Genomic DNA, 24,556 nt, shown 5'->3' with positions numbered 1-24,556 from the left:
CTCGAATCGTGGCACGGAATCGACATAATTTCGGATAATTATGCAAATTTCTAAATTTAATTTAATTGTATTATTTTCATCAAATTTTCATAACCTACATATACAACATTTTCCCACAGGGATAGCAACTCCGTGTCGGCAGGGATCCCGTCTGGCACGAAGTGCAGTGCTCTATTTTCACAGTCGATGACTCGCCCTCTGCAGCTACAGAAAAGAATCATTATTATAATGATGCTCCATAATAATAATAACCATCATAATAATCACCATAATTATTACAACCACCATCATCATCAGAACCGCCATCACCCCCACTATCATCGCAAATACAAAGATCCCCCGCATAGCCTTAACAGACTGTGGAGGACATTATTATTAGCGAGCACCTATGAAGGCCGGCACAGCACGCAAGGGAGTGGGTGGCCAGGACAGCGCCCAAAGATTCACAACAGGCGCGTGGAGACACGCGAGTGATCGCCTCCAATGCTAGGGCGACCTGGGTCGCATTATCCATTCACTTAGAACTCAACAGAACAATCACACGCATATCACATTTGACATCAAAGTAAACACGCAGCCCACTGGCCTCCTTCACAAATCTGTCCCTCCAAGTAAAAAAAACGCATCTTAAAGTCTATTTTACACATCCCACAGACAGATGGCCTTCTGGGAGGGCATCTCATCAGCAGCATTGCATCAAGAAAAGCATTACTCTGGACAAGTTTTGACATTGAACGTCTCATCAGCTGCAGAACCAGGGCCTGATTGGATACATGCTAGTGAACTTACAGATGTTTACAGGTAAGGATATTCTCTGATAGATATGGATCCTATATCAATGCAATATTTTATAATACGCGTACTTAAAAGTGAAACGACACAAAGGGGGCCCGGCCTGGGCTCCAACCCAGGGCCACAAGATCAGGAGGATACATGAGAAGAAGAGTTATCATAATCATGCTCCATCAGAACCATCCAAATCAGAACCATCATCAACATCATCGTAACGACCATCATCACACACCATCATAATAACCGTCATCAGATCCAGCATCATTAATATAACCATCATTAAAACCACCATCAGAACAATCCTCAGAACCATCATCAACACCACTCATCACTACCATTATCACAATCATCAACATCATCATCCCACACATCTACCAAAACAAAAATCCCCCATAAAGCCTTAACAGACGGTTGAGGCAAGTGCTGTTATCGAGCAATAATGAAGGCCAGCATGGCACACAAGGAGATAGGTGGCCAGCACCACTCCTAACCGCCTTTGTCTCCTCAGTAGGGATGTTTACACCTAACCAGGTTCTCATTTGAGGCTGAGTAGACCTAGGGGAGGCCCAGGAACGGTTCAAATAATCATCACTGGTGTTGGCCGTGAGCAGACATCGAACTCGGGTCTCTGCTGGGTTCGTAGTGGAGCGCGCTGACCACTGAGCCAAGACTACAACAATAACATATTTGTGCCAGGCTAGGTGCACTTTGAGACCACGTGAAGTCTGAAAGTCTCGCTGCTGACAGGAGGTCATGGGACAGACCCAGGTGCCATAGGTTGACCGAGTTGACTGGCAGATGCACCGAGCACAACAACCCCACCCTGGCTCCCACACACCCCCACCTCAGCAACCCCCTCCCCATGAATAAATACACTCAAACACACACGTAGTGCCCTGATTGGCATCACCTGGTCTAACACGGGTTCTACTCCGAAGAATGTCCAACTGTTTCCCGGCGCCAGGATTTGGCTCAACTCAACAGGACAAAGTCTACATTGCAACGCCCCTGAATTGGCTTAATAGTGTATTGGACGCTGGCCCAAAAGATTACTGGGTCAGCTACGATGAGTCATGCATTCCTGATTACAGAGTCCAGACGGGCCAATGTGAAAAGTGCGGGAAAAGCAGGGACAAAGGGTTGGGGAGATGAAAAGCAACCGTGGTCCTTGTCGGAGGAAAGACCCTGTAGGTGGCCACAGGTAGGCGCACGATTAGTCGCTCAGTATCACATGACCCAGTTCCTTTGAAGTTGGGAAAGGTGAGACTCCGGAACGAGTCGGCCATCTTGTTTCCAAAATCTTCATCGTGATTGTGGGGGCTGACGCCCCCCTCATCCTCTCCCTCCTCCTCCTCTGCCACTTCTTTCCGGGTTGCCGCCGATCGAGTGATCGACCCCCCCTCTGCACCAGTGCCCTCTCTGAGAGACACGGCTAAGTGGCTGGCTCACCACCGCCCGGAATTTTCCCACACTCCCCACATACACCACCACTGGTTCGGAGGTCGCTGCGTGCACGCGCGTGCCCGCGTAGGCACCCGTCGCTCAACACGGCTCGCGCTAAAAATAGCCGTATGAATATGCACGTGCTCCTCCCCCCTCCAATGGGTCGGCCTTAATCCGCTGCTGCTGGAGCGTGAGCACGTGCCCCTCCCCCCTCCTGTGGGTTGGCATTGATCCGCTGTGCAAACACGCACGCGACCGCAAGCACGCGGACACAACGACGGCCGTATTGATGGCAATATACGTGCGCTCCACCGCTAAATGCTATCGTCGCTACGTGAACACACTGCGTAAAACGCGCTGTGTAAACACGCACATGAACGGGTTTTAACCCACCCCTTTCTCGCCCTATTAATAGCGCGGTGCCAAGGCACGGACGCGGGAGCCGTTAATGAATTACTACCCGCGCTGCCTCACACACACACACGCTCGAATTACACACTCCGCCAACACTCTCCCCACACCCACAGAAATCACACCACACAGATCCTCTGTGCTAAAGTTTATTCATGGCATACCTGAAGAAAAAAACCCTGCGTGGCCCGGACCTAAATTCTCAGCGAGCAGCGCCTAGCCTATCCCTATTCAATCCCTATTCAATCCCTGGGTGTACCCTTACTCTACTTCTCACCTCGCGGATGTACTCACGGTGTCGCACGGACGCGGTGAGAGTCGGAGGGACGAGGGTACGAGAGGTCTCTGTCTGGGGTCGAGTTGTAGCAGCACCCACCAGCACTACCCAACGTTTTTCCCATCCCTCCTTTTATCTCCTCAGAATCCAAAAATCCAGGGTCACGTGGTGTTATCCTGAATGGCCAATCAGGCGCCTACCTTTCGATTTTAAACCGATGCCCCGCCCCCACCTGGAGCGTTGGTTCATTGATTATGTCCCCATCCTCCCACCCTGTCCTGCGGCTTTCGCAGATGCAGTCAGTCCAGGAATTTGAGTGCTCTCATTGCGGTTCGCTCGGTGAGCTTCGTCGTGCCCATACAATTTTAAGCTAATTCAAGGGGGCTGCAATGCAATTTGGCCTGCGGGGGGGGGGGGGGGGGGGTTGGCCAATCTCCTGGCACTGGGAAACCGTGGGACATCCCCGCTAGGGACCACGGGTAAAAACCCATGGTACCAGGTGACCGCCCCCCCCCCCCCCCCCACGAGACCCTACGTGGGTGCATGTGTGTGTTTAGTGGGGGTATGTGTGTGTTCGGGTCGAGGGGTGCGAGGGGATAGCAGCGCCGGCGGAGTTGCTCCATTGCTGTGGCACCACACAACACTCTAGACCGGTTTTGACATTCAATGTCTCATCAGATGCAGAACCAGGACCTGCTTGAATACATGCTAGGGAACTGACAGATGTTTACAGGTAAGAATCGTCTCTGATAGATATGTATCCTATATCAACGCAATGTTATATAAGATGCGTCCTTTAAAGTGAAACGATATTAAAACAAACGATGGAAAAAGGTAATATATAGCAAGGAAAAGAAGGTGAATTGCACTGTATAAAAGAAAATGTACAGGACATATTTGTACATCTAAGAATTGTTAAGATTAGTATGCAGCAGTAGATGGAACAATGCTGTACACTATTGGTATTGTTGTTGGTAATCAGTGTGCGTGTTGATGGTTTGGAACTCTGAGACTCTAACCACTGCCATCTCGCAGTGACTAGGGTAGAGACTTGCTGCTGGTTTCTCTACAGGTATAAAATCTCCATGTTGGCAGGAATCCCGTTGGGCACGGAGTATAAACCTTAATTACAACAGTTCACACACGCATGGAGGCCAGCCTGGGCTCCAACCCAGAGCCACGAGATCAAGAGGATACACGAGAAGAATTATGATTTGAAGCTTTCGCAACTGCAGGAATCCATGCTCTTTGGTTATTTCGGTAAAGTCATGTAGGTAGAAATAAAATAAAATAAATCACGACGTTTCAATCACAACACAAGCAATCATCATCATGTGAAATACCTGGAATGGCACTTTCTGCAAACAAAATGAAGGTACCCCCATGGGTTCCCCCTTATCACCAGTGCTAGCGAATGTCTTCATGGAGAAATTTGAAACAGATGCCATACAGACATCCACCCTACATCATTCCTTGTGGAAGAGATACGTAGATGACACTTTCGTCATTTGGCCACATGGCCTGCCAGCACTGAACGAATTTCTCAACTAAATAAATTCCATACACCCATCCATCAAATTCACCATGGAAGTGGAGAACGATGGTAAGCTACCATTCCTGGACATTTTGATTGAAAAGAGACCTTATGGCTCTTTGGGACATTCTGTCTACAGGAAAGCCACCTACACGGATTCCTATCTAAAGCCTAATTCCCACCACCATCCAGCCCAGAAGAATTCCCTCATCAAAACACTACACCATATGGCCCACTGCATCTCCGATCAACACCACCTAGCCAGTGAACTGGAACACGTACACCAAGCCCTCGGACCGTTCTATTCGCAAAGCTGTGTCTCCAAACATGGAGAAACAACCACCTGAGAATCCAATCAAAAACATCACTCTACCATACATAGCAGGTGTTACCAAAAAGATTTCCAATATCTTAAACAAACACAAGATCCAGGTCTAATTCAATACAGTGCACAAAATCCGTGATCTAATCCCATCTGTGAAAGAGGTCATTCCTGACAAGCAATACCCGGGAGTCTACAAACTGAGATGTACCTGCGGTAGCAGCTACATTGGGGAAACGGAATGACATAACTCGAACCGGGTACGCGAACACAAGGCAGAACTGAAAGACGGCCGAACCAATACCTCTGCCGTAGCTGACCATTGTTATAACGCTGTGGGCTCGCATTATATTGCTTTTTTCCGAGACCAATGTGCTCTGCAAGCCATTGGGCTACCTTCAAACATTTGCACATGAAGCCATCCAGACCTATAAACACAGAGATAATTTCAACCGGGAGGATGGATACAAATTGAGCAACCACTGTAAAGATGTTATCAACCAGGTAAAGCCTTAACTGATCGTGATTTTTTCTGACTTTCTGAGTTACATTTCCAAGTTAAATGTTTTTACATTAACAGACTATATCCCTCTGGCTAGCTCTCCCGTCGCCGCCACAGACCTTGCTCAACCCCACTCCCCCAACCCCCCATCTCTCTCTCCCCGTAGCTCTCCTGTCGCCGCCGCAGATCTTACTCTGCCCCCCCCCCCATCTCTAGCTCTACCCATGTATCCTACTTATGTAATCTATATAACCTCGTGCCATGGCAGCTCTCTCGCCTTCTTCAGCAGTTTTTTTTCTTGCTGTAGTTGTCCCACCTGATGACGATTGCTTGTGTTGCGATCCACACATCGTGATTTATTTTATTTATACCTACGTGACTTTACCGAAAGAACCAAAGAGTATGGATTCCTGTCATCACGAAAGCTTCCAATCAAGATTGAACCACCTCTACGGGGAGGGTTTCCACACATCTGTTAGATATTTCAACAGACTGCGAGACAAGAAGGCACATATGATGGAGTCCTCACCTTTCTGAAGAGATGCCGCGACAACAAGGTAATACCGACCGCATTTACACTCACTTCTGCTTCTGATACTTTTAATGCTAAACGGATCTTATTCAGAGCTAGCCTATCTCTAATCTCAGAGAGGAAAAGACTACTCCGTCTTGAACTCGATAGGTTAGACAAATGTATCCTACAATCACACTTAACGTTAACAGATAAAATGTCCACATCTGATTGGAACCTTGTAGATAACATGACTGCTTCTTCTGCCGCAACAATGTCATCCAAATCCAAGGTTAACCTTATTGCTAAATTCAACAACTTGTCAAAAAAGAAACCAGATCCACATATAAAAAATCTAGATGTTAACAAGATTGTTATCATACTCTTTGGTTCTATTCGGTAAAGTCATGTAGGTAAAAATAAAATAACAAAAATCACGACGTTTCGGCCACAAGACAAGTGGCCTTCATCAGGTGAAGGGACCGGACTGTCCAAAGGACAGCGTTGGAGTGAAGGCAGCCATGCCCAGGTCGCGTCCTTTAAGCTGTGTGGGAGGAAACAAAAAACGCCATGACAAAGGAATTAACATAAAATGATGTAATGGACCGGCACGGTGGGTGGGGGGGGGGGAGTTTACATAATGTTGGTGTGAAGGGAAATAGGCTGCTGTGAAAGTTTGGGATACCACTACTTGAAAAAATATACTGTACCATTGAAAATTAATTTAATGTTTGGTTTGATTTCGAACATCTTTCCAATGATTGCATAATTTGAAACCATCCTCTCGGTTGAAATTGTGTCTGTGTTTGTAAATCTGAATTGCCTCGTGAACAAATCTCTGATAAAAACCCGATACCAAGGTTCTCGGCAAACCCACGGGTTTTTATCAGAGATTTGTCCACGAGGCAATTCAGATTTTTTTTGTTTCCTTTCACACAGCTTAAAGGACACGACCAGGGCTTGGCTGTCTTCACTCCAACGCTGTCCTCTGGACAGTCCGGTCCCTTCACCTGATGAAGGCCACTTGTGTTGTGGCCGAAACGTCGTGATTTTTGTTATTTTATTTTTACCTATGTGACTTTACCTAATAGAACCAAAGAGTATGGATCCTTGCAGTCACGAAAGCTTCAAATCTATAAAAGATTGTTATCAATCAGAGTAACAGCTCAATTTCCAATAGCCTAAAATTGGTACTAGCTAGAGGGCTGAATTTTGCCATTACCCCCAAACACATCCCAGTGGATGCCATAATTGCCCAGGTAGATGTAGCCCTCAAAGGTTTGGGAGACATCTCAGCAGATGTGGCAATATCTGAAATTGCCACCATCCTTAAATATGCTAAGAAACCCATTAGTAATATCAGCAAGGGCGAGCGCTCTGAACTCACCAACAAGGGCAATGGCACTGTCATCATGGATAAAACCAAGTACAACAACAAAATTCAGGACCTTTTTCATTATGGCGGTTACACCAAAATCAAGAAAGATCCTACCAACCGCCGGGCTACAAATCCAACAACATCATCACTAATTCGACTTCCCTAATCCAACCAAACAAGCAGCTCTCCATAAAACCTTCAGCTGCTAGACCACTCAGACTCTATGGTCTTCCAAAAATCCATAAAGAAGGTACTCCACTTTGCGCCATCGTTTCCACCATAAACTCACCTTCCAACAAACTAGCCCAATTTCTGGCTGAGACCTTGATTCCATTCACAGGCAAGACTTCCTCAGCAGTACTTAATTCATCTGATTGTCTGCAGACGATTTACTTGTCAGCTTTTATGTAGTCTCTCTGTTCATCAAGGTTCCTGAACCTGACACCTTAGCAATCATTGAAGACTTGGTCCAACATGGACTGAATCCTGATGTACAAACTTTCGTGAGGCACTGCGTTACCAAGACTTACTTCACCTAGAATAGCACTTTCTAGAAACAAAATGAAGGTACCCCCATGGGTCCCCCTTTATCACCAGTGGTAGCGAATGTCTTCATTAAGAAATTTGAAACCGATGCTATACAGACATCCACCCTACATCATTTCTTGTGGAAGAGATACGTAGATGACACTTTCGTCATTTGGCCACATGACCTGCCAGCACTGAACGAATTTCTCAACCACATAAATTCCAAACACCCATACATCAAATTCACCATGGAAGTGGAGAACAATGGTAAGCTACCATTTCTGGACGTTTTGATTTAAAAGAGACATGATGGCTCTTTGGGACATTCTGTCTACAGGAAAGCCACCCACACGGATTCCTATCTAAAGCTTGATTCCCACCACCATCCGGCCCAGAAGAATTCCCTCATCAAAACACCATCATAGGGCCCACTGCATCTCTGACTCCCGCTGCAGAAAGAGGTGTGCGTGGATGCACCGTGCAGCTCGCAGGAAACAGAAGTCGTCGTTATCGGCCACCAGCATGACAATGCGAAGCCCCTTGAGCCAAACTCAGGAACTTCTGCAACACCAGCGAGTCGATAGCCTCTTGGTCCATGTGGCCCTCGCCAGAGCCAGCAGCGCCCTGTGGTATGTCAGCGCGACTCTGAGTCTACTCTCTTCCGGTTGTCGAAGCGGTGGCGGGAGTCGGATGGTGGTCTGTAGATCGCCTACATCTGCTGGAGGGCGCTCTGTAGTGTAGACCGGTCCGCAGGCAGAATCGTGATGAATGCGGTGAGGACGTCATCGTCCAGTGTGGCCGGGAGGGCACAGAGCGCCTCTGCCTCCGACCATCTGGTCATCTCCTGGTGGGAGGTGAACCAGGGCTGGAAGGCCACCCTGTCGCCACCACGGCAGGCGTTGCTGCACGGGCTGCAGCCGACCTCCCAGCACCGCGTTGTTGTTACGGCGTCACAGGCGGCGGCCAAGATGTCGCCCGTGGATGGCAGTCACTCCGATAATTACGAGATGGCTGCTGATGGCGTGACGCACGTCCCATGGTGCACGGCGAGGCCAGAGGAAGTGGTACTCTCTGTGGTGGGAGATTCAAAATTGTTGGAGAGTTGGAGGTGCGATGGTGGCATCGTCCATTGGCCACTGCACTCTCCACCCCTGCTGCCGCCTCCTCATGGTGAATCTCCCCCAGGATGGTAGCGTCAGTGTTAAGCAGCTCGGCGAGGCGATAGTGCGCCTCCTGCAGTGAGCGGCATGATGGTGGTGAGGCGGCGGGCGGCAGGATGGGTAGCTGGGCAGCTGCGTAGCCGGCAATTCCTCTTCATCGGAAGCCAGGGTCGCAGGGACTGTGGCCGCCGGCACATCATTGTCGCCGTCTGGGCTCTGAGTGTGTACTCTTCTGCGTGTCTCCATGACCACTTCTGGCACCAAATGTAGTGGATTCCCACGGAGACTGGAGACGTAGCTTTTAGAGGCAGTACGTTTATTGCAATAAACATTACAATAACGTTATCGGTCTCTAACACAAAGGGGTGACAGCCCCTTTACCTGCTACCTGTGGAGGTATCACCTCTGGACTTAGGTGCCCTATCACTGGGACCACAGGATGTCAGTCCTCTGGCTAAGGGTGACCTAGGGGAGGCTACTCTGACCCGACCCAGCCAGGGTATGGGTCTCGATCACTGGCCCGTGCTCGGCACTGGCCCATAAAAGGACGTCAGGTCCCGGGGGTCCCCAGGGTCCTAGCCTAGCTGATCTTCAGTCTTCGTCTTCAGAGCACTCGAGCCATTCTAAGGCCCGTCTTTTATATCCACCTGGGGGACTCTCTGCCCCCGGTAGTGCACTCTTTCTGGAACCTTCCAGGGGACTCTGGAATAACCCCCCAACCCCTCACCTGGGGTCGGGGGAACTCGGCGTCTCAACGGTCCGGCTCTCTCTCTATCTCAAGGTGGCACCCCCTACATACCCATGCCCACAACTACAGGTAAGTGTACATAGGGTGGTGTGTGCTATGTATTTCTGACACTACACGTCAATAAATTGTAAACTTTCATAACATGCACACAATTATTACCAATAACATTGTTAACATTGTTATTGGTAATAATTGATGATTAATATCATAAAATCTGACTATTTATATTTTATAAATAGTTAGTTTAACGATTTTATACAAACTTCAACAAGTAAACAAAGCCTTAAATTAGCGTTTTTTTAGCATCTTTCATCGCAATTAGTCTTCGCATCTTATTCTCTGGCGCAGATGTCTGGCTTAGTCATACAGTGAGGGAAAAAATATTTGATCCCCTGCTGATTTTGTACGTTTGCCCACTGACAAAGAATTGATCAGTCTATAATTTTAATGGTAGGTTTATTTGAACAGTGAGAGACAGAATAACAACAACAAAATCCAGAAAAACGCATGTCAAAAATGTTATAAATTGATATGCATTGTAATGAGGGGAATAAGTATTTGACCCCTCTGCAAAACATGACTTAGTACTTGGTGGTAAAACCCTTGTTGGCAATCACAGAGATCAGACGTTTCTTGTAGTTGGCCACCAGGTTTGCACACATCTCAGGAGGGATTTTGTCCCACTCCTCTTTGCAGATTTTCTCCAAGTCATTAAGGTTTCGAGGCTGACGTTTGGCAAACTCGAACCTTCAGCTCCCTCCACAGATTTTCTATGGGATTAAGGTCTGGAGACTGGCTAGGCCACTCCAGGATCTCAATGTGCTTCTTCTTGAGCCAATCCTTTGTTGCCTTGGACATGTGTTTTGGGTCATTGTCATGCTGGAATACCCATCCACGACCCATTTTCAATGCCCTGGCTGAGGGAAGGAGGTTCTCACTCAAGATTTGACTGTACATGGCCCCGTCCATCGTCCGTTTGATGCGGTGAAGTTGTCCTTTCCCCTTAGCAGAAAAACACCCCAAAGCACAATGTTTCCACCTCCATGTTTGACGGTGGGGATGGTGTTCTTGGGGTCATAGGCAGCATTCCTCCTTCTCCAAACACGGCGAGTTGAGTTGATGCCAAAGAGCTCCATTTTGGTCTCATCTGAAGACAACAATTTCACCCAGTTGTCCTCTGAATCATTCAGATGTTCATTGGCAAACTTCAGACGGGCATGTATATGTGCTTTCTTGAGCAGAGGGACCTTGCGGGCGCTGCAGGATTTCAGTCCTTCACGGCGTAGTGTGTTACCAATTGTTTTCTTGGTGACTATGGTCCCAGCTGCCTTGAGATCATTGACAAGATCCTCCCGTGTAGTTCTGGGCTGATTCCTCACCGTTCTCATGATCATTGCAACTCCACGAGGCGAGATCTTGCATGGAGCTTCAGGCCGACGGAGATTGACAGTTCTTTTGTGTTTCTTCCATTTGGGAATAATTGCAACAACTGTTGTCACCTTCTCACCAAGCTGCTTGGCAATGGTCTTTTAGCCCATTACAGCCTTGTGTAGGTCTACAATCTTGTCCCTGACATCTTTGGAGAGCTCTTTGGTCTTGGCCATGGTGGATAGTTTGGCATTTGATTGATTGATTGCTTCTGTGGACAGGTGTCTTTAATACAAGTAACAAGCTGAGATTAGGAGCACTCCTTTAAGAGTGTGCTCCTAATCTCGCTCGTTACCTATAGAAAAGACACCTGGGAGCCAGAAATCTTTCTAATTGAGAGGGGGTCAAATACTTATTTCCCTCATTAAAATGCAAATCAATTGATAACATGCGTTTTTCTGGATTTTTTTGTTGTTATTCTGTCTCTCACTGTTCAAATAATCCTACCATTAGAATTATAGACTGATCATTTCTTTGTCAGTGGGCAAACGTAAAAAATCAGCAGGGGATCAAATATGTTTTTCCCTCACTGTATATGGCTAATTACTTTGCTATTATGGCAATAAGAGGGGGAACACAAGTATAACTCCCAAATCTCATTGCTACTAGCATCACAATGCCAAAACTGGCATTGTGATTTTCTCAAAATTACATTTGCATGCCGAGTTTAACAACTCATGTTTCATAATAGGTAAAGCCACATAATTCTACATACTGGATCCTACTAACAGCTAGAAATGTTCAGAGGGATTTTTAATCTCTTTTGTCATTTTCATGTTATCTGGTATAATATATATAAAAAGGCGAAAATCTGTTTTTTTTATGTGTTAAGTTTATTTTAACATAATTATTTGCAGCACTTAAGCCTGACAATTATTGTCTGCGTATTTGACCAAGCCCTGTATGCATGGAAATACTGTGACAAGTTCAATGATATAATTGTCAGCGTTGAGGTATTCCACACCATCTGCACACTGCTGGCAATAATGGGAAAGCGTTTCCAAGATGCTGGACTTCGAGATCTCTGCATTGAGTCTGGCATGATTTCAGAAGGCTCCATTTCTGGTGTTATTGATGGCCGCAAATACAACAGGGCAGTGCGACTACACAAACTCCTGTATGAGTCTCTCATGCGACTGACATGGAATGGTTTCCTGTCCTGGTTGGAAGCAACTCACATGAACGACATGGTTCACCTCGATGAGACACTAGGGACCATTGACAACCTTGGGAAAGTCTCACAAGCCGCTTTGAAGGAGGTCCTCGAGAACAGCTCATGTACACGCATCATGGAACTGTTTAAGGTCTACCGTGAGTTCCTCAGAGGTGGAAACGGCAGCCTCTCGACCTTCTGGATGTCCTATTTGGACATGGTTGAAATCTTGTTGAGGCTAATCCGAGCATCCAGTGAGGGAGACTGGATGCTACACTTGGCAAGCATTCGATCAATGATCCCATGGTGCTTCACTTATTATAGGATGCATTATGCACGCTACCTCCCCTACTACAATGCCCAGATGTCTCAGCTGGCCATCACACACCCAGATGTGTACACGGAATTCATGGAAGTAGGCTTCTCATTTCAACGAGGGTCCACCAATCCCTTGGCCGAATCCCTGTTGACCAAGCTATAGAAGAAACGGTGAACAAAGACACCCAGACAGCTCAAGGGACAAAGGCATTCAGCTTTAAGCCAAGGGCGCCATGACCAAATATTACCAAACAGTTGAGTACAGAAGCATGTACTTCAGACAGCTGAGAGACCTGATAGGCCAAGGCAGGTCCAAACTGTCCAATCCAGATCTACAGGGTCCAAGGATCAAGAGAGACGAAGCAGATGTCCAGTCGCTCATTGACCTTATGGAGAATAACTGGATCAATCTTGTGTTCCCTGATGAGACAGATCTGGTTCGCCTCTCCACTGGCACTATGGCTCCACCTTATGTGACCAGGGATCTCTTGAGAGCTCTTGAGATAGGAGTAGAGGCCTACCAGGTATTCAAGAAAACAAGGTTAGCTGATAACTCACTATCTGTGAAATTCCACGACAAGATGACCACGTAAAGTGTGAAGACATTCTCCAATATCAACACAAAAACAACACATGGAAAGAAAGCACAGGATGTGGTTCTGCAGGCAGATAGAAACCTATTCAGCCACATGATCCTGGTGGCTGAAAGCAGTAAGGTGAATAGGAAAGATGTCCTTGCCCACCCACTGGGCACACTGCCATGGGCACTGGCAAATGCTGATGGGTCCCTACGAAAAACAAACAAGGATGCACTTGACAGAGAGCTTGAAAAGAATGTGTCACCTACAGAAGACATCCCAACCCCATCAACTTTCATCATTGATAGGATGAGCCTGGTCCAAAAAATTAAAGGCAACAAGAAAACTTTTGCACAGGTGGCAGAGTCAGCCTTGACCCAGCCCCTCCACGAGGGGGCACAGAGTGAGAGGATTGATGTTGTTTTTGATGTCTACTGACAGACTTCAATCAAAGATGCTGAACGACTGAACCGGGGTGCAGACACCACTCTCCAGTACAAGAACCTTACATGGGGACACCACGTCCAGCAGTGGAGAAATGCCTGTGCAGTCCCTCCAACAAGACCAGTTTCATCAAGTTTCTGGTGGAAGAGTGGAAACTCCCACGATAAAGGGATGCTGCATGGCAAGGTGTTGTACATGACCTGTGAAGAAACCTGCTACAAGTTGACAGAAGATGAGTGCGAGGAAGTAGCAGAGCTGCACTCCACGCATGAAAAAGCTGACACCCGTCTGCTCCTGCATGCATTGCATGCAGAAAATATTGGCTCAAAGGCAGTTGACATCACAGCTGAGGACACTGATGTCATGGTGCTTTGTCTTTGCTTCCAGAAGGATATCACCTGTCCCATCTACCAGACGTGTGGGACAAAGAACCTTTCAAGGTTTGTCGATATCAGCAAACTGGCAAGGTCACTTGGAGACAGCATCTGTGACAGCCTAATTGGCTTCCACGCCTTCACAGGCTGCGACACTGTCAGTGCATTCGCCGGTCTAGGGAAGCTGAATTCCCTGAATATGGGGAGAAAGGACACTTCCTGCCAAGAGACGTTTAGTCGACTGGGGCAGTCATGGAATGTGAGTGAGCTGTTCCATAAAATTGAGCAGTTCACCTGTCACATGTATGTTGCTAATAGCAGCACTGGTGAGATGAACGAACTGCGCTACCACCTCTTCCCCACCAAAAGGGGAGAAGTCGAGTCCAGCCAGCTGCCACCATGCAGAGACTGTCTGTTCATGCATGTTCAACGAGCCAACTATCAGGCAGCAATCTGGAAGTGCTGTCTGCAGGCTAACCCTGTGGTGCCAAGTCCTACTGAGTATGGATGGACAGACGATGATGGCAAGCTGGCCATTTACTGGATGCGCTCCCCACCCACACCAGATGTGGTCTTGAAACTGCCAGCATGCAAATGAGTGCGTTCATGCAAAATTCTAAGCTGCATGTGCCTGTCAAATAAACTGACATGTGCAGGATACAGACCTGCAGTAACCAAAGACTGCAGGATGATCCAGAACCTGACTTTGAACTCGGGGAGTCAGATGACGAGATTTACGAGCAGTTTGATGAGTGATACGAGTGGTGATTCTGATGGTATTACTGTGGTAGTAGTAGTATACATTGATGCACAGTGTGGTGATTCTGGACTTGGTTACCCTTGTTAGCACCATCTAAGTACACACAGGGCTTGATAACAATAATTACCTTCTTCACATATACCCATCACTAACGAAATATATGGGATTACATGTGTCATTGACTAAGTATATGTGAATGTCAATGTCTATAATATTCAAGTAGTTCCTTCCCTCACTATGGTATTCCTTTTTTGTATTGTGTATTTAAACCAATAAAGACCATTTTGTGACCTAACTGGCTTTGGTCTAGGTAGTGTTTCAGTTATAATGCCCATTTCATCATTCTGGACGTCTGTCATAAGGTATGGGTATACAAGTCATGGTAACTACAACTAAGCTGCCACTCCGCAAAGGTTATCATATCACAATGTCCCACACACATGAAGGATTACAAAAATCATTACTAGACTTTGCCACCTCAGATGGTACCAATAAGTGGATTTTTTTGGTCTGGGCCCATGGACTAATATGAGGGTCGTTGTCTTCGGAGTGTGTGTCTGTGTGCACGCGTGCTCCATGTGCGCGTGTCTGTCTTTCTATGCACGTATTTGTATTTTCTGTATTGTATGTGCTTCTATCTGTGTGTGTGCATGTGTGTCTCCGGTAAAACAATTCCCTACCTCGTCGTGGTACAGGACGGGCAACGTTGTCGTGGACAGTGCCGTGGGGGGAGGGCTAATTCCTATTGGCTTTTCCCCGCGGGGCATTTGTAGCCACCACAGCGGCTAAATGGGGGCTCTGGATGTGTGCGAGGGGCTGGTAACCCCTCCACCTTTAATAAATTACCACTAAATCACGTCGAAAATATCTAAATAATAAGCTTGTGCCGGAGGCCCCTGGGGGAAAGGCGTCCATGACGTCTCCTGGCCAAACCCCATTTGGCGGTGCCAGGAAATTGAATCTTTAACCTCGGTGCTCCTCCATGAACAACAAAAGGCCACTAAGGATGGCCACGTGGAATGTTTGAATGCTCACTGCGGAGTAGATGCTGCCTCTCCTCTGTCGACAGCTGGACCGGTACTGCCTGGATCTCTGTGGCATTCAGGAGATCCGGTGGACCGGCTCTGGCTCCTGCCACCATAAGGGGTGGACAGTCCTCTACTCGGGGTAGGAGACTGCCAATCAACAGGGAGTGGCTCTTATTCTGAACAAAATAATAAAGGGGGCGTGGGAGCATGGCGGTGGGGTGTTGGAAGCTGTAAGCCCCAGGCTACTTTGGGCTCGCCTTCCCATCAACTGAAAGCGAGGAGTAGTGGTTGTGGTTACTTATGCCCGCACCGAAGACGAACATCCGTGGAGTGATGCAGGCAAAGCCGATGAGTCAAATGCCTTCTATGACCTCCTGTCAAAGGTGCTGGTTAAAGTGGCCCCTTGGGATAGTCATCTTGTTGGGCGACTTCCATGCCCGAGTTGGTCATGATGCTGGCACCTGGTCTCGAGTTGTTGGAAGGCATGGGTCAGATCAGCTCAATAACAACGGTAGGAAGCTGCTAGATTTTTGTGCAGCCCATGGGCTTCCAAATACCAACACGCTGTTCCAGCATCGGCGCATCCACACAACATTATGGATGCATGCCGGGTCCAAGCAAGAACATCTGCTGGACTACATAGTGACGGATCAGCGGATGCGGGCCCATGTCCTTAACACCATGACCTGCACTCTGACCATCAATTTGTTATCTGCAAGATGCGCCTGCCATTCTTCTATTCCGATGGTGGGTGTGCACCCAGGACCCCATTCCAACCTAAGGTGGCCTGGTCTCAGCTAGCTGATGAAAGTTGCTAGCGATAATTTCATCATCGCTTGCGGCTGGGGTTGGCATCGTCCCCCACTCCTCCAGATATCGAGGGTAAATGGGCGAGGTTTAGGACTGTGCCTCATGCAGCTGCCATGGCTGCTTTGGGTACATGGTCCAGACCTCCCCAGAGACCCTGGCTGACAGAGGAGGTCTTCAGAATGGTTGAAAAAAAGCGACAGGTCCACTCTAATTGTCTACAGCATCCCACGTCAAACAATGAGGAGGCCTTTGCTCAGAGGTTCGGAGAGCCATGAGGCGCTGCAAGGATGGGTGGTGGTCGCGGGTTTGCTGTGGAGATGGAGTCTGCCTCAATGGCCCGCGATCACAAATATCTATTTAACTCCATCAAAAAAGTAACCTGCAGCGCCAAACCTATTACCATCATTAGGGGAAAAAACTGATTCAATCTCCGACCCCCAGGAAGACATTTGCGGATTTGCTGAGCATTTCTGTGAAGTCCTGGGGGAGGGGAAATCCCTCGACATGGGAAACATCGTGGGACAAAGTGGGGATGACCCTGCGGAGGATGCGGTGTCCCAAATATTGGAAGAAGTTAACCTGCTTGTCAGTTTTGATGTAGTTTCCTTATTCACCAAGGTTCCTGTACCTGACACCATTGCAATCATTGAAGACTTGGTTCATCGAGGACTAAACACTGAGGTACCCCCCCTGGTGAGACACTGTTTAACCAATACATACTTCACTTGGAATGGAACTTTCTACAAACAAACTGAGGGCACCCCAATGGGCTCCCCCCTTTCTCCAGTTATAGCTAACATTTTCATGGATAAATTTGAGACTGACGCCATCCAGACTGCCACTCTGCGCCCAACCTTATGGAAGAGGTACGTGGATGACACTTTTGTCATCTGGCCACATGGCCGGCCTGCTCTAGATCAATTCTTCGACCACATCAATTCCATACACCCAGCCATCAGATTTACCATGGAAGTCGAAAAACATGGCAAGATACCTTTTTTGGATGTCCTAATTAAAAAGAGACCTGATGGTTCAATGAGCCACTCTGTCTACAGGAAAGCTACCCATACGAATGCTTATCTGAAACCGGATTCCCACCACCATCCATCACAGAAGAATTATCTCATCAAGACTCTGTATCATAGAGCCCAATGCATATCCGACCAGGAACACATAGGCAGTGAACTCAAGCACGTACACCAAGCTCTTAGGGCTAATGGTTACTCCGACTATACAATCCGCAAAGCTATCACTCAAACCATGAAGAAGAACCCTCTTGAGGAGCCTTTCAAAACCATCACTTTACCCTACATTGCGGGGATCACAAAAAAAGATCTCCAAAATCTTGAATAAACACAATATCCAGGTCCGTTTCAACACATTACATAAAATCCGTGATCTGGTTCCGTCTGTAAAAGATGTGATTCCGGACATACAAAACCCTGGTGTCTACAAACTAAGTTGCCTCTGTGGTAGTTTTTACATTGGAGAAACCAAACGCCATGTCTCGGACCGCATTCGTGAACACAAAGCAGATCTTTAACACGGTAGGACCAACACCTCGGCCGTGGCAGATCATTGTTATAATTCAGTAGGCTCACATGCCATTGACTTTTCCAAGACAGAGGTTCTTTGTAAGCCATCTGGCTACCATGAGAGATTCGTTCATGAGGCTATCCACATATTTCAAGCACAGAGACAATTTCAACCGAGAGGATGGATTCTATCTTAGCAATCATTGGAAAGATTTGATAAACCATTTCAGGTCTTAATTGATTGTTCACGCTTACAGTGGCTTTCAGACAGCATACATTATAAAAAATTTCGTCTCCCCCCTCCTCTTTTCAGAATATAGATGGACTAGTCCTAAATAAACTGCCAAATCGTTGCGCGTGGCGCTAACGTTTTTTTTATAAATAAATAAATGCACCGTTTAAAAATACATTTATGCAAACCAACACACCTGAAGACGACCGTTTGTGTTATGGTCGAAACGTCGTGAGAATTTTTTATTGTTTTATATATATTTTATTATTTTGTTGTTTCCCTTCAACGTGACTTTACCGAAAGAACTAAGAATATAAGTTACCCCCTTGGAGTGGCTGGCTGCGGTGCCATCTGTTGATGAAGTACTGAAGGCGATCCGGAGTCTGTGACCAGGAAAGGCACTGGGCAGAGATGATCTCCCAAGCGAAATACTGCGGGAGAGTGGCATTTGTGCACAGACTGCCCTACATGACATCATAACAACAGTATGGACTACTAGATGGGTTCCGCATGACTGGAAGGATGCCCTGGTGGTCCCCCTCTTTAAGAAGGGGGACCGCATAGACTGTAACAACTACAGGGGCATCTCACTCCTCAGTGTGCCGGGAAAGGTCCTGGCAAGGATTATTCAACATTGCCTTGCTAGGCACGCTGAGGAGAGGCTTGTGGAGCCTCAATGTGGTTTCATAAAAGGGCGGTCCTGCACGGATGCCATATTTTCTTTCCGTCTGCTACAGCAGAGATCAAGACCTATGATACCATCAGTAGGCCTTGGCTCTGGCTTGTTCTTCGTGCTTTCGGAGTCCCTGACCCTCTGCTCACGATCATTAAGGACCTTCATGATGGTGAGCGGGCCCGAGTAAAACTACATGGCTGGGAGTCGGAGCCATTCGCTGTACACCTTGGGGTGCGACAGGAATGTCCTCTGGCTCCCACATTATTTAACATCTTTTTTGACCACGTAGTTTGTGAGGCATTCAACAGCTGTACTGGAGGAATTTCCATCTGGTACAGATATAATGGGAGGCTGATCAATGCCCGGGTGAGGTCAAGAAATGGCTTCCAATTGCTCAACCATGTTATGTATGCCAATGATCTGGTAATTGCTGCTCACTCATAAGAGAAGTTGGAGGTGCTGCTGCTAAACCTGGAGCTTGCCACCAAGAGGTGGGACCTTACCATCAGCCCCACCAAAACTAAGCACCTGCCAGGGTATTTTGTACCTTCGGGCACTCCATCCCCACAACTTCCAATCAGTGATGGGGCGGTTGTGGAGAGAGTGGAGAGTTTCCCATACCTGGGCAGTGTGCGCATGACCGGCTCCGGTTTAACAGCAGAGGTCTCACTCAGAATCAGTCGAGCGGCATTATCTTTTCATCAGTTGCATAACGCTATGTTAGAAGCTACTTGGTCTGTCGCTCCGCACGAAACTTCGGGTCTTCTCGGCCACATTTATTCCCTCCCTTCCCTACGCTTGCGAAACGTGGACCCCCCTAATGGAACATCTTTGCCGGTTAGAAACATTTAGGCTGGACTGACTAAGATCCATCCTGGGTTTAACCAGGCTGGATTGTGTGAGGAGCTCACAAATCCTTGAAAGATCTGGACACAACAACGAGTGGAGCGCCGGGTGGCTAAATCACAGCAAGTTGGCACAGTAGGGGGCACAGGTGGTGTATCAGCCACTCATCTCAGTCAGTCGACCCGTGGCACCTGGATCTGCCCCGTGGCCTCCTGCCGGCGGGCGTTCGACACTTCACGTGGCCTCAAGGTGCACATAGCCTGGCATAAGCGTCGTGGTGACGTCACCGCCACTTAGTGGCGAATGGCGGTTGTTATTATGTGGTTGTGTGTGTGCGGGGAGTGGTAGTATAGCGGTTAGCATGCTGCGTTTATGAACCCGGCGACCCGAGTTCGATTTACACTCACGACCAACACCAGTGACGATTACCTTAACCGGCCATGGGCATCCCCTAGGTCGACTCGGCATAAAATTTGTGCCTGGTGCGATGTGTTGATGTATGTAATGATGGTGATGATGGTGGTTCTAATGATGGTGGATCTGACGGTGGTGGTTATAATGATGGGTGTGATGATGGTGGTTATGATGATGGTGATTATGATGATGGCGGTTATGATGATGTTTATCTTGGTTCTGATGCTAGTTCTGATGATGGAACATGATGATGAATTATTATGATAATGGTAATGATTCTTCTCGTGTCTCTTCCTGATCTGTGCCTCTGGTTTGGAGCCCAGGCCGGGCTCCCCGCGTGTGGCCATGGAGGCATCTGTAGCTGTGATGGACGAACGGTGAACTGTGGGTATAAAGCTCTGCACTCCGTGCCAGAGGGGATCCCTACCAACACGGAAATGTTATACCTGTGGGAAAACCAGCTGCAAGTCTCTTCCCTAGGCACTGTGAGTTGATAGCGGCTGCAGAGTCCCACACCATCAACGAGCACAGTGATTATGAACGCAATACCTTTCGTGTACAGCTTTGGTCCACCGACTGCTGCATAATAATCGTAACAATTCTTACATGTACAGATATTTCCTGTACATTTTTACTTGCAAAGTTTAATTCGCCTTTTTACATGGCTATATTAGATGTAGTTTTTAATGACTCTAAGACTCTGTAGCCACGATCAACCCCAAGTGCCTAGCGTAGAGACGTGCAGCTGGTTTCCCCACAGGTATAAAAACTCTGTCATGGGACCTCCCTTGCCAGTTTCAAAATATAAGAATAGGTTCTACCCTTGACTTAAAGCTTTCGTGACTGCAGGAAGTCATATTATTGGGTATTTTGGTAAAGTCACATTACTGCAGACGTGGCAAGATGGGAAATCGCTGCAATCCTCAAATAAGCTTTGAAACCTATTAGCAACATCAGTAAAGATGAGCGCTTTAAAGTTTCTCAATTAAAAAAGAGAGATGACATCGTCATCCTCTCAGCCGACAAGGGCAATGCCACAGTTATCATGGACAAAACCACGTACTGTACAATAACACAATTCAGGACCTACTTAATGATGGTAGCTATACCAAAATTGAAAGAGATCCCACCAACTGCCTCGTTATGAAAACCAACAATATCATAACTGATTCGACACCTTTGATCGAACCAACCAAGCGGTTTTCCTTAAAACCCTCTGCTGCTAGACCACCCAGATTGTATGGCTTACCAAAAATCCGTAAAGAAGGGATACCCCTTCGTCCTAACGTCTCCACCATTTACTCACCCATCCACAAACTGGCCCGATTTCTGTCGGAGACCTTACAACCATACACTGGTAAGACCACCTCAGCTGTACTCAACTCAGCTCAGTTTGTATCGTTAATTAAGGACATCTCACTATCTCCAGGTGATTTGCTCGTTAGTTTAGATGTGGTCTCTTTGTTTACCGAAATTCTTGTGCTTGACACCATTGCAATAATTGAAGATTTGGTCCAACAAGGACTGAATGCTAATGTACCGGCCCTGGCGAGACACTGCTCACCAACACTTACTTCACCTGGAATGGTACATTCTACAAACAAGTTGAAGGTACCCCAATGGGTTCTCCCTTATCTCCATTTGTAGCCAATGTTTTCATGGAAATTTTTTAGACATATGCCATCCAGGAATCCTCTCTATGTCCGTCCTCGTGGAAGAGGTACGTAGATGACACGTTCGTCATCTGGCCACATGGCCGACCAGCTCTGAACCAATTCCTCAACCACATCAATGCCATACACCCATCAAATTCACCATGGAGGTGGAAAAGATGGCAAGTTATCATTATTGGATGTTTTAATGGAAATGAGACCACATGGCTCAATTGGACACTGTCTACAGGAAAGCCACCCATACAGTTAAGTTTCAGTTTATTTATTTTGGTATAGCCCTGTGAGCCATTCGGCTCTTGAATCGGGTGCAACCACAACAAACAAAAAAACAAAAATACGAACAAGAAAACATTTTAAAGTGACTATGAGACTATGCAAACAGAAAATCCATGAAAAAAACAGAAAAATATTCCTGAAAAAGCACCGTACACCAACGCTGTGTGCAAAAATCCCAGTGAGATGCAAGTCAAACAACAACAACAACAACCACAAGAAAACTTAGATTAAGGCCATCAGTCTAACGCCGTACTACAACAAAACAAACGTCCAAACCAAAAAACTTTTCGAAATCACCAAAAAATAAAGCCATAATTGCAACGTAACAATGATCATAGGGACTGTGACCAAATTTTTACAATAAACTACGTAAATAACATGTAACACCAAATCCTAGAGCCATAGCTGGCTGCATGAGTTACTCCACAACAACAGAAGCACCAGTCGGAGTGTCAAATTTTTCAATGCACCTTTAAGATCAGCACGCTAAATCAAAATACAGATAATACTTTGCAATGTCATCTGGAGCGAAACATTTTATTTTATTTTACACCAATGAATAGCAGTGGCAGCTAGGGGTGTACAACTCCTCGAGAGCAGTTTTGAGAGAAGATCTTATTGGTAGCGATTCAAGTTGCAGTTTATTGGCAATAGCATTCCATACCCTGGGGGCATCAATAGCAAAGACCCTTCCTCCAGTTTTGTACGGCAATAGGGAATGTGAAGCTGGTAAACGAGCGAAGACCTAAGGTAAAATTTGTTCTTTGAAACAAAGAGGAGATCCAGCAGGTAGTCTGCGGATTTTTTTTTGTAAGTACATCGTGAATAAATAAGATCTGGTGCACAAGCCGTCGAACATTAAGAGATGTTAAGTTTGACCCAATGTAGAGATCACAGTGGTGAGTCCTATATGGCCAGTTCAATGTAAATCTGAAGGCCGAGTGATAGATGGAATCAAGCTTCTTCAGTACAGTACTTGGGGCCGATTTATACACGATGTCACAGTAGTCAAGTAGAGGCAGTATGGTAGCTTTTATCAATTTCAAACGGAACATAGGGGAAAGTAGTGCTTGTGTTGATACAGAAAATCAATTTTTATTTTTGTCTTTTTACCAATATAATCAATGTGATCTTCAAAATTCAGTTTTGAATCCAGGATGATCCCAATATACTTATAGATCTTGACTTGCTCTATTTGATATTTTTTTAAGGAATGTAATTGGGGAAAAATAACTTCCTGCTTTACTCCTGGTGGGAAGCATAGCACCTTGGTTTAGGAGGTATTCAGGACTAGTTTAAGAGCAACTAGCTGATGTTGTTGTTTGTTGAAATCACCCTGTAGCTTAGCAATTACGTCATCCGGAGAGCAGCCAGCAGTAATCAGTATCGTATCATCTGCAATAAGATTTACCCTGGAATGATCCAGGTAAGTGCCCAAGTCATTGACATAAAGAGAGAACAAAAGGGGGCCGAGGATTGGAACCCTGTGGAACTCCTTTTGTTTTCTTAACACTGTTTGACCTCCAACCATCTGTTAATACAGTTTGGGTGCAAGAAAAGAGGTAATTTTGTAACCATTTTACTGCGTTTTCGGAAAAACCGAGGCAACTTAGTTTACTAAGCAGGGTGTTGTGGTCTACTGTATCAAAAGCTTTGGACAGGTCTAGAAAAAGACAGGCACAGTACTGCGTATTATCAAGGCTACTGTAAATATGATTCAGAGAGTCTAATGCAGCAGATGTGGTGATGTAATTTTTTTCGGAACCAAGATTGTTTTAGATGTAGTAGATTATTGGTGGACAGGAAACTGCTAATTTGGTAGGTCAATCATTTTTCAAAAATTTTCATCAATGGGGACAAATTGAGATAGGTCGGTAGTTATTTAGATCATCTCTAGGGCCCCCTTTGTGAAGTGGACGGACATAGGAATGTTTCCATTCTAGAGGAACTGATGCTTCTTTGATGGACAGGTTTAAAATATGGGCTATAGGTTTGTATATTATGTGACCAACAGTGAGTAGAGCAAAGACGGGAATACTATCTACTCCGGTAGAGGAGGACCCTTTGAGGTAGGACAGCTGTTTCAGAACATTACTTTCGTGGATTGGCTGGAAACTAAATTCGTTTAACGTTTGGACAGGGGTGTAGGAATTTGCATGAGCAGGGGTGACTCCCAATACATTATCAAAAAGATTACCAGCTTCAGAAAAATTAAGGTTAAAATTGTAAACTATTTTTTTGGGATCTGAAAAATATTCCCCAATTCGGTTAAGCTCAACGGGCAGATTGTCTGTTTTGGATGCTTTTTTGATACATTTGATTGTTTTCCAGAAAATCCAGGCATTTACATGTGATTCCGGGAGAGTGGAGGAAAAGGAGGCATTTTTTGCATGCCGTATTTTTTT

This window comes from Petromyzon marinus, chromosome 75, assembly GCF_048934315.1.
Source record: "Petromyzon marinus isolate PM22_M1 ecotype Great Lakes invasive population chromosome 75, UKy_Petmar_22M1.pri1.0, whole genome shotgun sequence".
Classification (NCBI taxonomy): Eukaryota; Metazoa; Chordata; class Hyperoartia; order Petromyzontiformes; family Petromyzontidae; genus Petromyzon; species Petromyzon marinus.
This window is presented reverse-complemented; position numbering follows the sequence as displayed.